Source organism: Athene cunicularia, assembly GCF_003259725.1.
Source record: "Athene cunicularia isolate RWA chromosome 2 unlocalized genomic scaffold, athCun1 chr2_part1, whole genome shotgun sequence".
In the NCBI taxonomy this organism is placed as follows: Eukaryota; Metazoa; Chordata; class Aves; order Strigiformes; family Strigidae; genus Athene; species Athene cunicularia.
In genome coordinates this window covers 145,151,587-145,171,990 of record NW_020799095.1, presented here as the reverse complement: position 1 = coordinate 145,171,990, position 20,404 = coordinate 145,151,587, and the positions used below count along the sequence as shown (strand labels likewise).

Below are 20,404 nucleotides of genomic sequence, written 5' to 3'. Positions count from 1 at the left end.
TTATGTTTGACGTTTTAAAAAGTAGAATTATCAAATAGATTTTTTTTGTTAACAGTAGTGCTCCTGTTGGTTGCATAGTCATGCACTGGAACTTTCTCATAATCAACCAGGATCCCTCTCAGCTACAAATTGCTCTTGCATCAAACCTGTCACAGTGTTGCAGAGGATCTCAAAATAAACAGGCAATAATTAAAATAAAATTTATTTTAGATAGAATCAATTAACACTCCAGCAGTTATTCATAAACAGCAGAGCCAGAAGTCCATGAGAGGAAAAAGCTATCACTGCACAAAATTCAATAAACTCCTAGGATTTAACAGACAATCCAAAATGCTTAATCACTCACCTAAAAAGTGGGGGGCCTCAATCTCAAGGAGTTGCCTTGGGCAGTGTCCCAACCCAAGGGGAGTCCTCAACTGCAGCACACTCTCCAAAGGGGACAAGCTCAAAATGGGTCCCCCAGGGGACTCCATTAATACCCCAGCCAAATCTGTTCTGTGGTCGATATCAGCCCTTACTGGCTGAGGGCCCCAACTACCATAAAACCCTGAGAACAAGGGCACAGAAAAAGAAATCAACAGGCACTGTGTCTGAGCTGTCAGGAAGGCCTGTCTTCATCCAGGTGGGTGCACCTGTCATACATAGTCACAACTTTATGAGAGCCACAGAGTACATCAGGATTGCAGACTTTACTGTAATAGTATCAGAATCACCCTGAATTAGCTGAGCTGTTTTTAAAACTTACTGACATTAGAAGGAGTTGGGAAGGAAGGGAAATAATGTCCCCCACTAAGCCAGCTGTTGGAGATGTTGGTTTTCTTCCTTGTTTCCCCTAACATAGTTAGGCAGACTGGACATAGTGTCTTCTGCCTTACAAGCCCTTCCTATAGACCACAACTCACCCTTCCACGGAGCAGAATCTCTAACAGAAAGCTTCCATGAGAGCCACATGTCCACTTAAAGAAACCCTACCCCTACAGCTCCTCCATAGAAAAGCCCTGACTTGGTGGGAATTGGCCAAGATTCAAGAGTCAAAAGTCCATTCATCTAAGGAGATGGTATAGTACAAGACCAGTCCAGTTTGTCTAGATATTAGATATTAGTTTGCCCTTGGATGAGTTCACATCTGCTCACAGTGGCAATTTTTCCATATAGAGAAAATGGAGGTATATGGAGGTATCTCAACCTGTAAGAGGTTGAGGTATGGAGGTATCTCAACCTATAAGAGATTTTTCTCTTATTTGACAACACCTTTTCTAGCATGAAGCATAGGAACATCATAATAACAAAGTCCATACTGGGACTTCTACTGCTGGAAATACAGCTTTCAGTGTAGTACAGCCTTTGTGACTGGGGCAAAAAATCTTTGAAGTTACATCATTTATCCTATGAACAGAACCATTTAAAAGCTCCACAGCTCTAAGCTGTAAGCATTTTTGTCCTCAAAAACTTCACAGAAAATATGTGTCTAGAAGAGGGGACTGGTGAACATTTGGTTAGAAAGATGTGAGCTGTGGCTATGCTTTGACCCTTTTTTTTTTTTTTTTTGTGCTCTCAGCGCTAACCATCTGCAAGTCTACCAGCAGCATAATTATGCCTGTTTTACAGTGTACATAAATTAGTATTGGCTCCTCCGTTTTTTCAACCAGGCAGGCAGCCATCTGACTTTTTAATTAAGGATTTTACTGAGACTGATAATAAAGTTCTAATATACTTCCATATTTAATGAAAGTGAATCAGCAGTATAAAATTTTCAAAGGGAAAACATTCACTGAGATTTATCAGTCACCTATGAAGTATAGCTGCAGTGAAGCATGACATCAGCTATGAAAGAAATCCAAGCTGTCTGATATTCTTGCACAGAACTTCATTTTGCAGTGGAAATCCTCTAACGCAATCAAGTCCATTATTTTCCATGAACCTGAGACGTTGTATTCAACTTCTAAACATTTAAAGATGCTGATATCCTGCATAATTTTCAGAACTTCCTGTGAGCTTATGCTCAGCTTCTAGTTAGAGCTTCAGATATTTAAATGCTTAAAAAACTATCACCCTCCCTTATGTCTATAGTAAAAGCTGTATTCATCTCACTAAAATGATTTTTCAATATTCTAAGTAAAAATGTCCATTTAAATTTATGCTTACAGTTTAGCTCAATCTGGGAATTCATGCATGAAACTCAGGCACTGTCAACCATTCTTAAAACTTTTCCAAGTGTATTTCCAGTACAGGTCTATAGTAATTTAGATCAATCAATTAAACTTCTTCAGTTTCCTTCCCACAAGTCTTGAGATTCAGTCTGAACATTCCCAAAGTGGTAGTGAAGCATCAAAGGCTCCTGAGACATGTGGATGTGTACCTTACAGATGTGAACATGTAGTCAGATTACTTAGTAGTAACTCTGCTGGGGTGACTTCTGTGGGGCTGAAGGTAATTTCTCCCACTTTATCAGCTGTGATGAGACACATAATTACATGCCTGTTATCTGCAAAGCAAATTCTTCCTCTTTATCAGTATTTGACAGTGGATGCTTAACAACCTGGTTAATCAAAACCAGATTATACTGCTAGAATTAATGAGGCATTGAAAGAGTTTAATGACTAATGGAAGCTTTTTAAAGCCTGTTTCAAAGGGATTAGTTTAATATTTTTTTCATAAGTAGTAGAGAAATGTTTGGCATGGAAGTTGTAGTTATTCAGTCAAATGAATTTCCCTGGGCCAACGCAACCCTGATCATTCAAAATCTTAGATCTAGTTCATGTTCTTTCGATAGAAAAAATACCTTTAATTTTTCCCATTGTATTAGTTCAGGATTCAGTGTAAAGGATTCAAGGACAGCTGGGAAAAAAACCTCCAACATTTAAATTAGCTCGGACTGAAGTAGAAGAGACTTTATTATTGAAAATAAACTGGATATAATATCTGAATCACAAGATTAAAGCAAATTACTATATGTTGTTAGTGTCAGAGAAGTCGGCCATTTATATGAGGTACTGAATTAGTTTCATCACCTGCTAAATTTATCATTACCACTTGAATCAGAAAAAAAACACATACTTTAGTTAGACAGACTGAGATTCCACATTTTCCTCCTTGGCTGTAAAGACTTCGTGTGCTGTTCTTTGATCTGGATCTTTTCTCAGATTGGGAAAGGGGATCCAAAATACCGTTCAGTCTGTCCAAGGAATGATCACCTGTGTATGCACACAAGTGTAAATGTTCTCCCCTCTTCCTGTGCTGCAAAGTGGTCTCACTGCTTCTGCACTTCCTTGTCCATACTGGGGCATGACAATGGGTCTTTTCAGGTGGTTCTAGGAATCTATTGCCTGACAGTGCAAGCAAAGGCCCAGCAAAATAGAGACAAGCAGGAGACCCACTTCAAAAGTACTGTCTAGTTCTGAACTTGAGGTAAAATGCCTTTGTAATAAGAAACCTCCAGTACTTGGATCCATGGGTCCTTTGCTCCAGGACCCCATATATCTACCCCGAACTTTTCCCAAAAGGTCTGAGCTTTACTTTTTTATGTAGTCTCTACTAACTTCCCAAACATAGCTCAGCTTCACTGACATTGAAATTACTGTTGACTCAAGACTCCTCATCTTATGGGTGAGCACATGAAGAAACTTACATAAAAAATGACACACCTCAGTCACTTGATCCAACAGTGATAGAGGTGAGGAAATTATTCAGAAGCCCATCATTTGAGGACAGGAGGGATGAATACATCGATAAAAGTCTTATGCCATTGTCCACAGGAGTAGGTGTAAGGAAAACCAGATGAAGCCAAATCAGAAATCCATTTAGCCCAAGATGTGGTTCAATACCAAAGAGGACATTTCATAAGCCAGCAAAATGAAGTGAAGGCAATGTTCCCACCACTCTGGAGAGCTGTGTGTGACTGCCTCTCCATGCCTGCCAGCCCTCTAGGGGAGGCAAGACTGACACTGTTCTCTTGCACACTCCAGCCTAGCCTGGTCCCTTCACCCTCATTCTGGGGGAAGGAAAATTCAATTTTGCATACCCTGCTGGGAAGTACTGACCCTATACTGCATAAAAAAATGTTGAAAATAATGATTCTTCTCTGATACATTCTCAGACAGTCAGCAACTGCAGGATATCCTGACCTAGGGGCTAACATGCAATTATCTTTGTCAGAACACTCCTCTGAATCTGCATTGTCATTATTTCACACTAACTATAAACCTCCATTCTGTATTCTGTGGCTACAAGATTCATGCTTTAATTATGCATCTTGTAAATATTGGCCTTTGTTTATTTTAAGACTACCAACATTACCTTGGGGATTCTTAGTTCCTTTGATTCTTCTTGTCTTTCTCAGAACCTTTTGTACTTCTGTTACATCCAGGAATGATTAGGACAATATATAAGAAGAGTTTTTGCTCTGTGGTTTTACACAGCAGCATATTATTTCTCAATTTCCTACAAACTCATAATGCTCTCTTATCTTTTGAATACTGTCAAGCACTGAGACCACATATTTATAAGATGATCTACAGGGAGCTCAAATTTTATTTCCTGAATTTCAATAGCTGGACAAGAACTTGCCACTATGTACTGACAGATCAAGCTGGTTTATGTAGAGTTATTTTCTCCTTTGTATTTAGAGACATTGAACTATTCATAGAATCATAGAATCACAGAGTGGTTTGAGTCGGAAGATCATCTAGTTCCAACCCCCTGCCATGGGCAGGGACACCTTCCACCAGCCCAGGTTGCCCAAAGCCCCGTCCAACCTGGCCTTGAACACTGCCAGGGAAGGGGCAGCCACAGCTTCTCTGGGTAACCTGTGCCCATGTCTCACCACCCTCATAGTAAATAATTTCTTCCTTACATCTAATCTAAATCTACCCTCTTTCAGTTTAAAACTGTTACCCCTCATCCTATCCCTACACTCCCTGATAAAGAGTCCCTCCCCATCTTTCATGTAGATCCCTTTAAGTACTGGAAGGCTGCTATAAAGTCTTCTTGGCACCTTCTCTTCTCCAGGCTGAACACCCCCAACTCTCTCAGCCTGTCCTCACAGGGGAGGTGCTCCAGCCCCCTTGATCATCTTTGTGGCCTCCTCTGGACCCACTCCAACAGGTCCATGACCTTCTTGTGTTGGAGGCCCCAGAGCTGGACACAGCACTGCAGGTGGGGTCTCATGAGAGCAGAGGGGGAGAATCCCCTTCCTCCACCTGCTGGCCACACTGCTCTTGATGCAGCCCAGGATGTTGTTGGCTTTCTAGGCTAAGAGCACACACTGCTGGCTCTTATTCAGTTTTCCATCCACTAATTCTGCAGAACTGCTCTCAATCCACTCATCGCCCAGCCAGTATTTGTGCTTGGAATAATTTTTTTCATGCAATCACCCAACCACTTGGGATTTTTCAGAAATTTTTGCGCTCTTCTCAAGCAGTTCAAGATGCGACTACTGTAAGTAATTTTATCACATCAAAAGTTATTTCAGCGAATACTATAATCTCATTATTCATCTCTTATTCTGGACCATTTGAGAAGATGTTAGGCAGTTCAAATTTGAGCACGGGTCTCTCTGGGAATCCACAGATAAGCCTGCATTGTGAAAACTAACCATTTATTCCTACTGTTTCCTGTCCTTAAGGAATTCTTAATCATTAAGGTGACCCTCCTACTTACTCTATGGCATCTTAGTTCCTTTCCTAATCTTTCAACTTTGCCAAAAGCTTTTGAAAAATCTTTGTGCATTAGATCAACTAGAACATCCTTTTCCACATGCTCAGTAAAAATATTTCTATTTGAGTTGAAATATCGACAGTAAGACTTTCAAGTGACTAGTGATTTCAACTGCTTCCATTTTTAGTATCTGAGATGCCTTTAGAGGGCAGTGATTTTTCACTTTTCCAATAAGTTCTGAGAGCCTACCTTTAGTCGTTCCTTTGGAGGACTTTAAACTTGAACATACCGGATCATCAGTTCCTGCTTAAAAACTTTGTTTGACTGTGTGATAGTACACAAACATAAAGTAGAATGCAGTGGATTATGCTGAGGACAGAAGCTGGCCACAATACAAAATGGTAAGGAATTTCAAAAACACATCTTCCCAAAAGCACAAAATAGACACTTTTTATTTCCCTCCAGCTTTTGTCAAATTAATAAGTCAAATGCACAAGAGTTTTTTTGCCATGCAAACAGATAGGATGAAAAATGACGTTACCACTTGCAGAGAAACCAGAGGGAAGAGATAGAGTCCTCCGTTCTTCTGGACTGGAGTTGACAAGGAGGCAGAACATGCTGAGATGCCAAAGGCACCAAAGCAAAAACTGTTCAAGAACTTCTGTCCATGTCACTTCCTGACAGTAAATTGCTGAGACATTTGCAGGCAGGTGCCAGGCACCTGCCATCTTCACTTCCACAGCAATCAGGCTGCAAAACGTTTTTCAGAAATGTAATTTTCAATTGGAAGGTCATTTCAGCAGAAAAGTTCTCCAACAGCTAGCAGCACAAATTTTTACTTTTACCTTTAGAAACCCATTTTCAGATTCCTTTTAAAATTTATTTTCAAAGGTAATGAACTCTTATTCTACACTAGAGCTGGAAAGAGCTGAATGTTCTCTTGTTCCCTTCAGACTTGAAAGAAAATAACATTTGCATGTCAATAGTCTTTAATAGATCCACTTTGTACGTCATTTGCATGCCTTTGACTGTATGACAATTAACAAATTAGTATCTGCATATGATGGATCTTTCTCGGAAATGGTAAGATGTCAGTAAGAAGAGTTACCATATTCATCATATTCACTGGCATTTTGGGGAAAAGCAATTACAGTAGCTCCACTAAATTTATTACTGTGCTCTGTCAGGGGATTCAGACCTTGATAGTTTACCCTTGGATATTCTGATAGTGTAATATAGAAATATGGCAAACCATAAAAAAATGTAAGAGCTTTTTCGAGCTTAGTCAAGAAACTCATTGTGAATTCCATTGTTTTGGAGTGAAGGATGACTTTGGAGTCTAAATATAGCCATTCAAACGACAACAGCAAATGCATTAATGATCCTGAATATGGGATTTGCAAACAGGTGCTAATTATTCATCAGGGACTTCGATAATATACACAGGGTTGATGGAATTCATGGTCCTCATGGTCATGGTCCTCACTCCCTCCGATTCTTGTTTCAAAGTGGAAACATGTGGGTTGTAAGGCAACAAAATTCCTGCCTGCCGTGGTGATAGCAGAGAGCACTGCAGTACCTATACTATGGCTGTCTGACACGTTCATGGTTTCCACTGGAAAGTTTTCCCAGTTTGCTTTTAGATAAAGTGTAGCTTCTGAAACTGAATTTGCAAAAATATTGAAAAATAGAAGGGCTTGCATGGAATTAAAATTTTGCCAACGGTTTAATAGGCTGCTTCTGAAAAATGTGGCTCTTCATTTATTTGCTCTCAAAGTCCATGTTTCTTGGTACAAACACAGCTCTAAGCTTGTTCTGCTTTCTCCTAATTATAGGATTTTATTTTTCATTGGCAGAAGGACCTTTCTTTATTAATTTGTTTTCTTTGTTATTTTTTTCTGTTTCTTGGATGAAGCTTATGCTCTCTAGAGATAGTGGTGAGTCTGGGATCAATACAAGGTGGTGTATGCGCTCAGAGACTGTTTGACACCAAATGTGTCAGTAGACTGCCACAGCACATAAAAACATTTGTCCAGGAAGTGCTGGATCCTACCCTGGGGATCGTATAATCTAAAGACCTTGTTACTTGGGAAATGTGACTGCATGTAATCTGCGAATTGATGTCATCCTTGTTACTCCAAGCAAAATGTCATTTAGGGAGTTGAATACAGGGTATGTCTGAGACACATTGCTTGACAGCACAGAGCGGTTACTGAACTCGCTGCATAAATTACTGAGAAGTGACTTATTTTTACAGGCAAGACAGGGAAAAAGAGATCTAAAAAGTAAAATATGGTCAGAAAGCCGCTTCTTAAGAGGGTCAGCATCAATCTCTGCCCCACATCCATCTTCAGAGCAAATCATGGCTCTTTTCAGAGAACAAACGAGTATGGTTTGCCTCACCTAAATTTAAGTGATACACTGGCATCCCTCATAGGCAATGGAAAGAAAAAGGAACTTTCAGAAAGTTTCTCTGTAGGATGAGTAGACTCCTAAACTAGATACTTTGATGTAAATATATGTCAAACTTCTTATGCAGACAAACCCAAATATTTTGTAGTTGATTTTTTTTCTGATACCTCCACACCATTTTTCCCATCATATAAAGTTTTCTATGAAAATGTCTGGAGATCACTATGCTGCACCTCGTGGCCAAAGATAAAGTAATTTTGAAGGAAACAACAAATTTTCCAAGATCTTGTTACAACTACAAAACGAACAAAAATGCATCAACTTTCTGCATCTCCTTCTGACATTTCCATGTTTAGGAAGGTGAGTTCAAATGCAGAAAACCACTGATTATTCTTCCCCATTCACGATCTTATAACTAGGAGGAAAGATAAGCCAATACTGGAGCATGACCTAGAAAACATTTACTTGTGTTTATCGGTCCAGCAAAGGAAAGTTTTATAATAAACACAGTGGTGTTTGCATCCAGACTTTTTCCCTCCACATTTAAAAATACATTTCCAGGCTAACCTTCACTATGAGAACTTTGCTGTTTGAGACATAGCCAAGTGATTTAAGGCACTGAAATATAAAAAGAAAGACCTCCAGTTTGATTCTGATATTACCTTTGTTCTGGGATTGTGAGTTTGAAGAACAGACACCTCATTGGAAGAACTGGATTTGGTCATCCTCAGGGGAAAAAAATGACATCTTCTACAAGAATGCAGAGAATAAAATTAAGGAAGAATGGAGGATCTATCTAGAGGTGATCCCAACAGCCTGGAGAACGGATGAAGCGATTGTAGGAAGCCCCCCTTTAGACATGCAGAGGATGAGGATGAACAGAAATGTTGAATGTAAGTAGGAGGAGGGGACTTGTGGGAAGTTGGGTGTGTTAGCAACCTCCAGCTGGCTTATGCTGGATTTTGTAATTAAGATACAGTTTTGACCAAACTTTCATGGCTTCTCACAAGCCTCCCACTGTACTATCCACAGCATCATGCTCCAGTGATGACAGCTAGCCTTCTGGCTTGGGGCTTGAATGAGTGTGCATGCAGGAAAGGGGAAGAAAGCAAGCAGCACTTATTTGAAGACTTTTGGCTAGTAGTAATGGAGGGAGTCTGACAGCAGGTGCCTCATACTGAGCTCTTCAGGCTGTGGGAGTCAGCTGGCGGGCGACACCAGAAGGCTGAAGGCAAGCGATCCCCAGCATGTGGTACTCAGCCACTCTTAGCATCCCTTGTTCTTTGATAAGAAGGGAGGATTTGCACAACTTTTTGGTGAAATAAGCTAGTAGAAAACAAACCTTTGCTTGTTAAATGCATGAGACATAAGTTTGTACATGCATCTAATTAGCATGGTTTTGACGACGTCTCTGGGGGGAGCCAGAGGGTAGGAGAGGCATCACATTCTGCTTGTTTGTCACTTTTTCTCTGTCAAAACCATGGCATTTATGTTAAACGCCTTATTAGCCAGAGCCTGACTTTCTGACATGCAAAAATACATCCCTTTGAAACTAAGCTGTCTGGATTATGTAAGACCCAAGACACATTTCTTCCAGCCTTTCAACGGATTAGTCTGTTACCAGCGCAGTGAACATTGACATCCTTTTGGTTTGATAGCTCTGCATATTTAGTTGCTGAGCAAACTGAGATCCCTTTGGTTTTTTATGCCCTCTGGGTGCATTGCTAAGGTTCAGTGAAGCAGCAAAGCATTTCAGTCAGGTATTTTATGGAAGAATTTGAATTTGGTTATGTCTTCCATGTATTCAGCTCAATTCACCCTTGTTAGTTTAAAATCCTAATCAGTCTTTAAATTGGACATATGCAAGCACTCAATTTTAACTGAGGACATATATTTTTCAGGTGTGTCTTCCTACCTTAGCCAAATTTTCTTACATGAAATGTACTCTCAACAATCAGCTCTTTGTACAGGGTGCAGCACATCCTAAGAGCTCTTCTGCAGAATTGCCATGCACAGTGCAGTGTCATGTCATGCCTGTGCATGACCTACTCAAGGTCATCAGTTTGTCCATCCTGTGTCCTCACGTCTCAGTATCTTCTAATAATGGACTGTATGATATGTACATTACCATAACTGAGAGCCTTACAGAAGTAAAAGATTTTGCAATCTCTTTTATGCTGGGAATCTATAAGGGGAGTTTACTGCCATCGAGAGCAGCTATTGCAAGTCCCACTGATAGCTGCATTTGCACAAGAGCCTGGAGAGGAGTTTACAGAGGAGCCAGATCAGGAGTGTGGAAAAGGGCACTTTGAAAGGCCAGTCAGCTTTGAGAACACAGACCCACAGAGATGAAGGTCATGCAGAAAACTGGGAGGTGAAACTCATCAAAAAGACCCAGACATGCTTGCAGAAGTTATTCACAGAGCTGTTGTAGTCAGAGGGGCCATTACATATAAAGGACAGGCACTTACAAACAGGACATACGAGGAGATCCCCCGATCAGCATATCACTGGTAACATACCCTCCGGCAGCTTCTGTCTGTGGGTCTGTGGGTGCAGTCAGATAACATTAATTTATCCCCAGACTCTTTAGAACCAAGGCTGATTTACTTCACTCCTGTCCACATGCTTGTTCCAGTGCAAAGGGGAGCAGAATATCACCATGACTGAGAGGTTTTTCTTCCTTTGGATCAGGCTCAAAAGACAGTGGGAAGTAAACCAGCAAAAATCAGCAAGCCTACAGGAGCTCAGAAGCAGTGTAGTTATGACTGATAGACTGATACCATGCGGAGCAGGCACAGTGTCTGGGTGATGTGAAAGGCAGAGGTGGCATTTCACCTAGTGATATCAGCAAAAATTTTAAATTACTCCAATGATCCTCCAGCTCACTGCAAATATTGTGCTAGCTCCAGATGTCTGGTTAACACTAAATTGCTGAGCAAATAAAACCTCACAAAATATAAAGAGAAATTAATGGAATATCAAGCACTTCAGAGACAAGGAATACCAAAAGACATGTTTGCCCTCAGAAAATCAGCTTTTCTCTAGTGCACACACCTGGCAGTCTTTATTCAGTCTTTCTTGTCTTTATATAGAAAGAGAGAGAAAATGAATATGTATAATTAAAAGATACGGCTGAATTTTCACTGAAATGAACCATCATAACTGTAGGAATTCCTGATTTTTTTTTATGTGCCTAAAATATCTTATTTGAATAAAACTTGCATTAATCTTATTTTTATTTTTAATTTATTTAATTCTGAAAAATTATTTAAACTCCAGAGATTCCTTGAAAGAAGTCACAGACAATTATATGCTCCTGCTTAATATTCAGAAGAAAGAGAAAAGAAGCTGTTAAAACTATCCATGGTCTGTGCCAGAGCTCCAAATGTCTTCTCTGAAAACTAATTACATCTTGGCATATGGAGTCCTGGCAAAAGTGTTGCAATAAAAATAGAGGACAAGAAAAGTACTAATTCTCTCAATTTAAAAAATAATTCATAGAGCAAAACTCCTTGGTCTCCTGCTGCTTGCAAGCTGTTAATATAGAGCAGAGAGGAACGTTTCCTAATTTAGTATGGACTTTCTTCTAAGAACTGCCAATTCTTCAGATGCTGGGGGAGAGCTAGAGTAGCAGAGCTGTCCAGAACATCAGAATTATAATAGTTTTTTGTCAGTCTCTGCTGTCTATCAGCAGAGACATTGGCAAGTAATCCAATTAAAACAAGCATCTCTTATTTAGAGACTTGAACCCTAACATGGAAATCCAGGTTTCAATGAAGAAAGTGGGAATTTTCCATCAGCTTCAGTGAAACCATGGTTAAAAGTATTGGCCTTGATTTTAGAAATCACTGACGGGCAAGAAGGACATTTGAAGTATGTGCCTAAAACTAAACTATTAAATAAGTCCCATTGACTTTAATACGGGCCATTATGTTGGAAGCGTAACTGTCAGACACTTCAGGGAAATTCTCATCTACCTTTGGGTTTCTACCATATAGATGCCTGTCTCTCTCCTAGTTACTCTTCACACTTTTACAGTCATGGAGACAAATGAGCAGTTTAAAGATATGAGTAATCTACTTTTGGTGTTTATGACAAAGTGCCCATTTCTTCAGATTAACTACAAAAGGACTCTCGGGCTGCATCTGTGCTATTAAGTTATGGCTGTTGATTCTTCACACGTTGTGGAAATTTTTCCTGGTGCATTTTCTGCCTGGGGCCAACTAACATGTACCCAAGAAGTCCCCAGACACAGCCTACGAGCTTACACAAGCCAGGGTCATTCCCCATAGGCACTATGGATGCAGCTGTTCTGTTTCACAAAGGAAAGAATTTGTCCATACAGAGGTGGGCAGCTGCCCTTTGTGTCAGATAACGGGGATGTAGACATAACTGAAGAGACCCGGTCCAGTTTACAGGTTACCTTTGGAGATGTCTGCATTAACCCGCATAAATGGCTTTCGTACGTCTGAGAGTAGATGTGTTTTTCTTCCTCATATAAAAAATATTCTACAGCACAAAATTTCTGTGATGGCAAGGACAAACATGGCAGTTAAGCAAATAAAATCATGTGTTGTAAAGCAAGATTAACAAGTACTGTCAGCAGCAAGAGAACTGAATTTCCCTGCGGTTTTGATGCCTCTCTGAGCCTGACCTGGCAGGCAGGAATCTAGAAAGTCTTGAAAACAAGTTCAACATGTTGCAGCTACTGTGCAACACTTGGTCTGCATTACTTAGAGCAACAGGAACCTGATTATGTGCTGAATGCATGTCTATATGAGAACTTCCAATGCTTATCTTATTACATCTGGCTTTTCTACAATAGCAATAGAATTAGTAGTTTGACATTCATATAGAAGGAAGGAGGGTTAAAGTTAAATATAGATGCTGGCCTGCCACATGGTCACAGCACATTTCTGAATATTTTTCAGATTTCATACACTTTGTGCCTTTTGGTGCTCAAGTATTTTTCTTCCAAGATTTATTTAGAAGCTAATCTTGAAACACTTGTGACTTTGAGTACATGTTTGGGAAATTCAATTTGACATACAATAGAGATATATGTTTACCTAAGGCCATGGACAAAGTCAGCTTCAGTCATGCCAATCCCAGATCAGTTTAGAAGAGTGTGATTTTTCTGGAGTCCGAGTAAATATGTTATATAAAGGATAAGGAGAGCATCCAAACAACAATTTTATGGAGATATTTTCAGAATCAACCAAAAGATTGTAATTCCTGTGCCACTGAAATGAAAAATTACAGGACTTCAAATCACCAGGACTATTTAAGAATTTTAATTAGATTGCATATTAATTTCTTTTACCTATGTCATTTTTCACCAGGAGTCAGTTGGCAAAGATGCTGCTGCATCTTTAAACCATTTTCATGATATATAATGAAAACATATAATACAACTATATTACTTTTCATTTTAAAGCAAAACAAAGTACACATTTCAGTAAACTACTGTTGACTCTGCTCTTCGTGGTTAGACAAAGCTCTGTTAATACTTGCTGCCTTTGTTAGTTTAGGTTTTGATCTATTACACAGAATTATTACCTAAGATTCTGGATTCATTTACAGCAAAATGAAGAGGGAGAGTCATACCTGTTATGCTTGAAATTAAGGAGGTGTGTACTTTATTTATCTTAACATCTTCTCATTAATGAGAATTGCATGATATCTAGGAACACTGCCCTGGGGAAAACACCAGTAGCTAGTCTCTTGAAGTGATTACAAACACACACAAAAGCACTTAAATTTACTACAATTTTATTAAGAACATATTATTTCTACAACTTCACCTTGTCTTTCATTACCAAAGGACAATTATAGCAAACAATCAAAAACATTCTCATTGATGCTAATATGTTTTTTTAAAAAATTTGCTTTTCATTCATCAGAGTTATACTAATCTTCCCCAGCAACAGGAACACTTCAGTCTATTAATAGAACTGGATGTTCAATGTTCAGCTATCAAATGATGTTAAGCATTTTTCTTGTTCCAGAATTAAACAGTAATAAAAAGGAATACAGGGTAAAACTTAATTAAGAAAAAAAAAAAAAAAAGATTTGCACTAACACAATGACTGAAAGTTTTGAGATTTGTGAACATTTCAGAAATACCTAGTGGTTTCTCCCATGTTTGCAAATAATAGATAAGAGGGCACCAATCAAAGTCAGAGAATGAAATGCATGTGTTAGATTCACAAGTCAATGAATTGGGTTTTAATGAGAGCTGCATATGGTCATTCAGGGAAAAGAAGGGTGACCAGCGATTCTTCCGTGAGAGCTAGCAGCACAGACTGAGCGTGGTTTGAGCTCTGAAAATCACACATTGCAGAGAGACCCTGGACCCAGCCTCCACATGGGGAGCCCACAGCATTGCTGAAACACTTGCTGGCAGTCTGTAAACTGCTCCTTAAAGAGCTGACAGACAACCATGGATCGTCTAATCCAGCGGGCAAAACTGCATTGAGACCCAGAGACTACAAACTGAAACCAGGAATGGAAAAATGAAGCTAACGTTTAACTTATCAGAGCAATTAACCATCACGATTTCATGATAAATCAGATAAAGTCTTCATCATGTCAGGCCTTTAAACCATGGCTGAATGCCTTCCACTATAAAAATTATAGGTCAACTCTAATTTAAGTTATGGTATGTGCTGTGTCTTGTGATATGATATTAATAACAGAACAATTGACTCCGTCCTTACCTACACATTGAGGTACTTGCTTCATTTTTTTGAGAGAGATGATTTAAGGTTCCCTATAATCTGAACTTCATCCTTTGCCCTGCTATCCTACTTCCTACCAATGATTCCTCTTTTAGACTATTATGAACTTTACTCCCTGGCAGTGCAGACAAGTCCCACTGCTCTTCTGCTGTCTGTTGCAGATGTCCCTTCTGTGCACAGAGCAGGAGAGGAAATCACTGCCATTTAAACAGGGAGAATCAGGTCTGTGGATGGAGACCAGATCAGTCACATTATTACTCTCCGAGAGCCATGAAATCCTCCTACTGGAGACATCTTGTATTATTTAATCTGAAGAGGAAGAGAGATCTGGTGTGAAAAAGAAATGGGATCAATACTGAGTGGCACATTGTCAGGTCAGGGCTGTGTGTCACTTGTGAGTTAAAACTTTGACTGTCAGAAAGTTAGACTATCAGTGAAGCTCAAAGGCATCTCGTTGAGAGCAAAATTAGGGTTGTTGTGCATGGTGTTTGGAAATAGCGCAGTATGTAAATGCAATTAAACCAGCATCATTGATGACTCGGAGACTATGCCAGCAGAATAAGCCTCAGCAAAGCTGCAGCTGGCTCTGAGGCCCCCCTTCCACTTCCCTTGTGGAGCAGCTACTCCCTAGGGAACGAGACATGAACAGCCAGAAAGACTGACATCTTTTGCCCTTCATGGCTAATGTGGCTCCTAGGCTGAATCCCAGTGTGGACTCACTGTCAAAATCTTCCTGTGCCAACCTGCACACCACTGGTGTGTCTGGTTCCCAGCACCAAGGCAGGATCTCCCAGAGCCATGGGAATTAGAGCACTGAGGGCACACAGAGACCCAATTCCCCAAGGTCAGAACAGCTATACCCAAATTTTTCTCAGATGTTTGCCTAATGTACCTGTAAAAGCAGTATGTACTGCCATATTGTTTCCTTGCTGTAGGTTAAGGCATCACCATTTGTTCTGGCCTCAGTGAGTGTAAGATACTGCTTATCCCTTCCACAGCAGCCTTGCCTGTATGCCATGACTCCTAAAACACTCAGTCATACTTTCCCACTGCTTCCCAGTTGACATTTTCTCTGAAACACTGCCCTTCTTTGGACATCTTGATCTAGCTACTCTTTCTCATTCCAAAAGCTTGCGTTGGATCTAAACCTGATTTGAATTTGAGATACTATTTTTCCTAAGGGCTGTGCAAATGTTTGTGAAGGGTAATCTTACCTCAGCAGCTAAATTCAGCTATGTGCACCCACCTGTGATTTTCTTCTGCCTAGACTAAACCTTCTTTTGAAATGGTACCAGAAAGATAAGTAAAGTGTTTGTTATGTTAAAGAAAATGAAACCAAGGAGTAGGGTGGTTTCTTGTCATTGGTAGTATTCAACCACTGTGTGGGAAACAGAGATTTCCAAAACCACAGGATTAAGGAGGATTCTATAGACATTCCAAATACTTGACAGCCAGTACAGAGAGAAGGGCAGCATGTGAAAGCAGTGACATTTTAATAGTCAACCTTGACAAAGATAAAGATCCAGACTGAAAAGAACTGTCCTACTTCGAGAATGTCTTTTTAGTATACAGAAAGAATATAAGAAAAAGAGTGTCAATTAGGATGCTCTTCCTTTGTTGCACTCAGTTTGGGAAATGTACTGATAGCGATTGCAACTACAGATAAGATTACAGAGAAAACTGGAGAACATGGAGGTATTTAGGTCCTTGTTGATCCCAGTAATGACAGCTGATGGGCATACAGTAGTCACAAAGGACAGACACTGTACTCGTTAAAGCCTTCTTAGAAGTTAATAAAATCAGGAAATAAAATGAGACTCAGTGATAATGCAAGTACATATATGTGGGAGAACAAAATCAGGTGAAACACTGAATAGGAGAAAGAAACTGAGAAAGCAATAATGATGAAGGAGGCATAAGGGAACCATAAGCAGTGACTTATATATGAGCCTATAAAGCAGTAGAGAAGCTACACTTTTTTAAAGAAGCCAGTATAATTTTGTTCTAGAGACACAGGTTTCTCCCACTCCACATTGCATGGGAAGTAGCTGCAAAACTGCAGCTCCTGACTTGTAGTGTTTGCAAACTTTACTTACTGCAGTGTGCTTCTCCTTCCATTTACCCATTTCTGGAGTCATGAACCTATTTGCATTATCAAATATAAGGTTGCATGCCTCTGTTCAAGGCTAATGACATATTGATTTCACTTTAGTTTCAGGATTCTTTAGGCATTTGTATTCTAATCTGTTCGGGTATAAGGACAAAGGGCCTTTCTGAATATTCTGCTAGCATGAAAGCCAAATTCTTATGAAGCCTACATAAGTCATGTTTAGAAACTCTAGCTGAAGTTTGAAGGACTTCGATGCTCACAAACCATTTTCAAAACACTCTCAGAAAGTTTCTGGTCTTTGGTGCCAGCCCTAATGGAGTTCTCGTGGGTGTACTGACAAGAGTATATATTATTGTGAACTGAGCTTGATCTAGTTTGACCTCTGCAGCGTGCAACACACCAAGGGCAGATAACATTGCTTTTCTTGCTCATTGGTTATGCTTTTTATTGTCTGAATTCTGAAACTGAACTGCATCCATTTAAACTTCAGAAATTTTAGGCAAGTTGGAAACAAGTAATAACGTAATGCTAGAAAGATTTTGGCGGAGAGAAGTGAGCTTTGAAGGAGAAAGCAATCACAGTGGGAATAGATTGAAGTTGGTGACTTAAAGGCAACAAATGTGAAATAAAGCAAATCCTAAATTAGTCTAGTCAGTCCTTACCCCTGCAAAAATACCCTTTAGTGATCTCCCAGGCATCTGTTTTAACAATGAACACTCAGGAGCACACAGAAAACCAGTTTACTTTGATTTTAGTAGTGTCAGACACCTAAACTGCTTTTAGGAAGTTGGGTTTAAGAAAACATGTCAGCATTTGGTTCCATGTTAGTTTATGTAGGAGATGATTCTCTGCAAAAAGCCTGTAGCTTGAAGAGTGCTGTCCCAGAAATACAGTCCAGAAGCACCACTTTATCACAGTCTGTTTTGAAGGGATGAGAAGAATGTGTCATATCTATTTTGATCCAGGGTTGAGTAGTAAAAACAAATAATAAAACCTAGCGATATGAGGAATCAAAACCTAAGCCTGGCAACAGGATTTGTCCAGATTGAGGTGTTCACTCTACCTGTATGTTTGGCAGTTATTCTGCTTAGTATGAATAATCAAGTCTATATAAGCTTATAAATGTATACATATATGTGTATTCAAAATCACCAACACATCTGCCAACAAAACTTACCAAATGCAAGCACTATTGCAGCATTATCTACTTCTGCTGCAGTCAGCCCAAAACACCTCCTCTGTATGATGTCTGCACCTGCCACTCATTACTATCCTTGTTGATAGTAGCTGCACTATTTTTCTCCATTAGGGTAGTTATGATATGACTTGCTATCATTCACTGTGCCTTGCAGACACAGGGCAAAAACACGGTCCCTGCACTAACAAGTGTCGAAGGAGTATAAGTGTAATCATAGGCATGTGTTTCCTATTTGAGACCTCGAGCTGACTAATAATTGTAAAGCCTAATGTAAAATCTAGACAATAATATTAATAAAAGCTCTGTACTGACTTCATTGCTATGTGGGGCAGCCAGGGAGACTCTGAAAAGTGGGGTAAAAAAGAAAGAGACATGGGAAATCAAGTCAGATTGCAAAGGAAGAAAAAGTAGGATGAAGCACTGCAAAGGATATTCTCCATTGCAGCAAGTGGAACGTTAGAAATCACACAAATATTTTCAGAGTTTGCTCACTGCAGGAATGCTTTATTCTATCCTTGATCTCTGTGCAAATTTCTGCTTGGCATCAGTGGGAGATCCTCTTGCTGTCTTTATCAGGCTGAGGATCATCATTAAAAAGGACTTTGCCAATCACTTCCCAGTGTCAGTCACTACCCAAAGGAGCATTACTCTATTTAGAAATAGTACTTGTTCTGTCCATTCACTTTTCTCCCTGACTGATACATCAGCTAATAACAGCAAATGTTGCCAGACCAGCCTTGAGGGCTCCAGCTCTTCTTTGTTAACCCAGAAAGACCACAGGCAACAGTGGTGCAGCTTGTCTCTGCTCTTCTGCTAATACACCTTATTCCTCAATGCCAGAGACCTGCAGGGAGCAGGAAGAATTGAATTTCTGCCTTCCCTGTATTTATGTTGCTAATGAAAAAGGCTCTTGGACACATTCATTCTGGGACACAGACACCAATTTTTTGAGAAATGGGACGGAGAGCACAGCTCATTTTGTCTGGGTAACTCATCAGTGAAGACATTGTGATCGAAGCTCCAGGCTGCTTGCAGCCTTCCTCTGGGGAATTTACTGGGAGGAAGGGGCAGCTGTGTGACAACATTAATTAATGCAAGAGCCTGTGCATAACTCCCTGTCTGGGAAGGGGACCAGGTGTAACCAGAAGGTGTTGAGACAGACAAGCACGTACTGCAAGAGATAACCAACATATATACACTCTGTGTAGTACATACCATACAGCTGGTGGCCTTTTGTAAGGTCTTCCAGTCACAAAGTGGCCAGGTTAGATGGTTTCCATTCCCACACCAGTTTGCTGCATCAACCATGTTGGTAGGAGAGCACTGGGGGACAGGCTAAACCCCCTGAAATCCAAATCTCCTCCATACTAGGTAAAGGCTTGTTTGGATCCTTCTTTTGGCCCATGAATATTAGCTTTGCCTTGCTTCATCACTGCGGTCCTGATGTAAGTCTCCGCCTTAGCTGCATATTGGGAAAGCCAATGTCTACAGTGCTTGCAAAGGGCTTTGGGTCTAAGAAGCAAAGGATCTTCCTAACAGCATAGGGAAAGTTGTGGCTGTGGATACAAAAAGCAGGTAATTCTATTTTCTAGAAAGAATATAAAGAAGAAAAATACTAGAGACATTCCTCAGATCTTTTTCTTCTATCTCCCAAAAACCATGAGAAATTCTGCTAAGAAATGCATTTGTTAAAAATGTATAGGCAAAATAAATCACTGCTTGGTATGCATGTGACAGGAGTACCGTCCTTCGCTGGAAATCTGGAGATGGTATTGTACCCAACATGGCACTGCAGGCTCTGTGAACAGCCTCTGCCAACAGCATCTCAGAGCAGTCCTTCTGGAAAACTGCTGGAAACACACACCTGTGATAACCTAACCAACCACTGAGTGTCATCTTTGCTCCACAAACCCAGCTGAAAAAGTACTTGTATGACAGAAAAGAGAAAGTATGTTTGGCCCTTAGGGAGAGCTCAGATATAACAACTGTTAGGAGCCAGACACAATCCTCGTTGTAAACTGGAGAGCTTTAACTCACCTGCTTTAATAACAGTGCTCAGCCTCTGTGATCTGTAGTTTCTCCCTGATGTTTTGAAGTAGGTAGTTGAACTTAAAGATCACAGCTTGCTTCTAGAAAAGGGAAAGACTAAATTTCTTTCTGCTGTTGACTCCACTGACAACAACCACGTTAAACCTGGGATGGAACTGACCCAGTGACTCATAGGGCTGAGCTAGTGGGCACAAAAGCAATACTTTTATACCTTTCTCTCCATACTTAGTGGGTGGA

The 20,404-nt window shown here is 40.1% G+C and overlaps 1 long non-coding RNA gene across 1 annotated transcript in view; it reads right to left on the bottom strand.

The window, feature by feature from the left end:
• Positions 1–428: 428 nt before the first annotated feature.
• LOC113476391 overlaps positions 429–20,404 on the bottom strand; it is a 795,003-nt gene continuing 775,027 nt past the window's right edge. The window contains exon 3 of the long non-coding RNA XR_003397721.1: positions 429–467. This is a non-coding gene — a long non-coding RNA (uncharacterized LOC113476391). The remainder of the gene's footprint in view (positions 468–20,404) is intronic.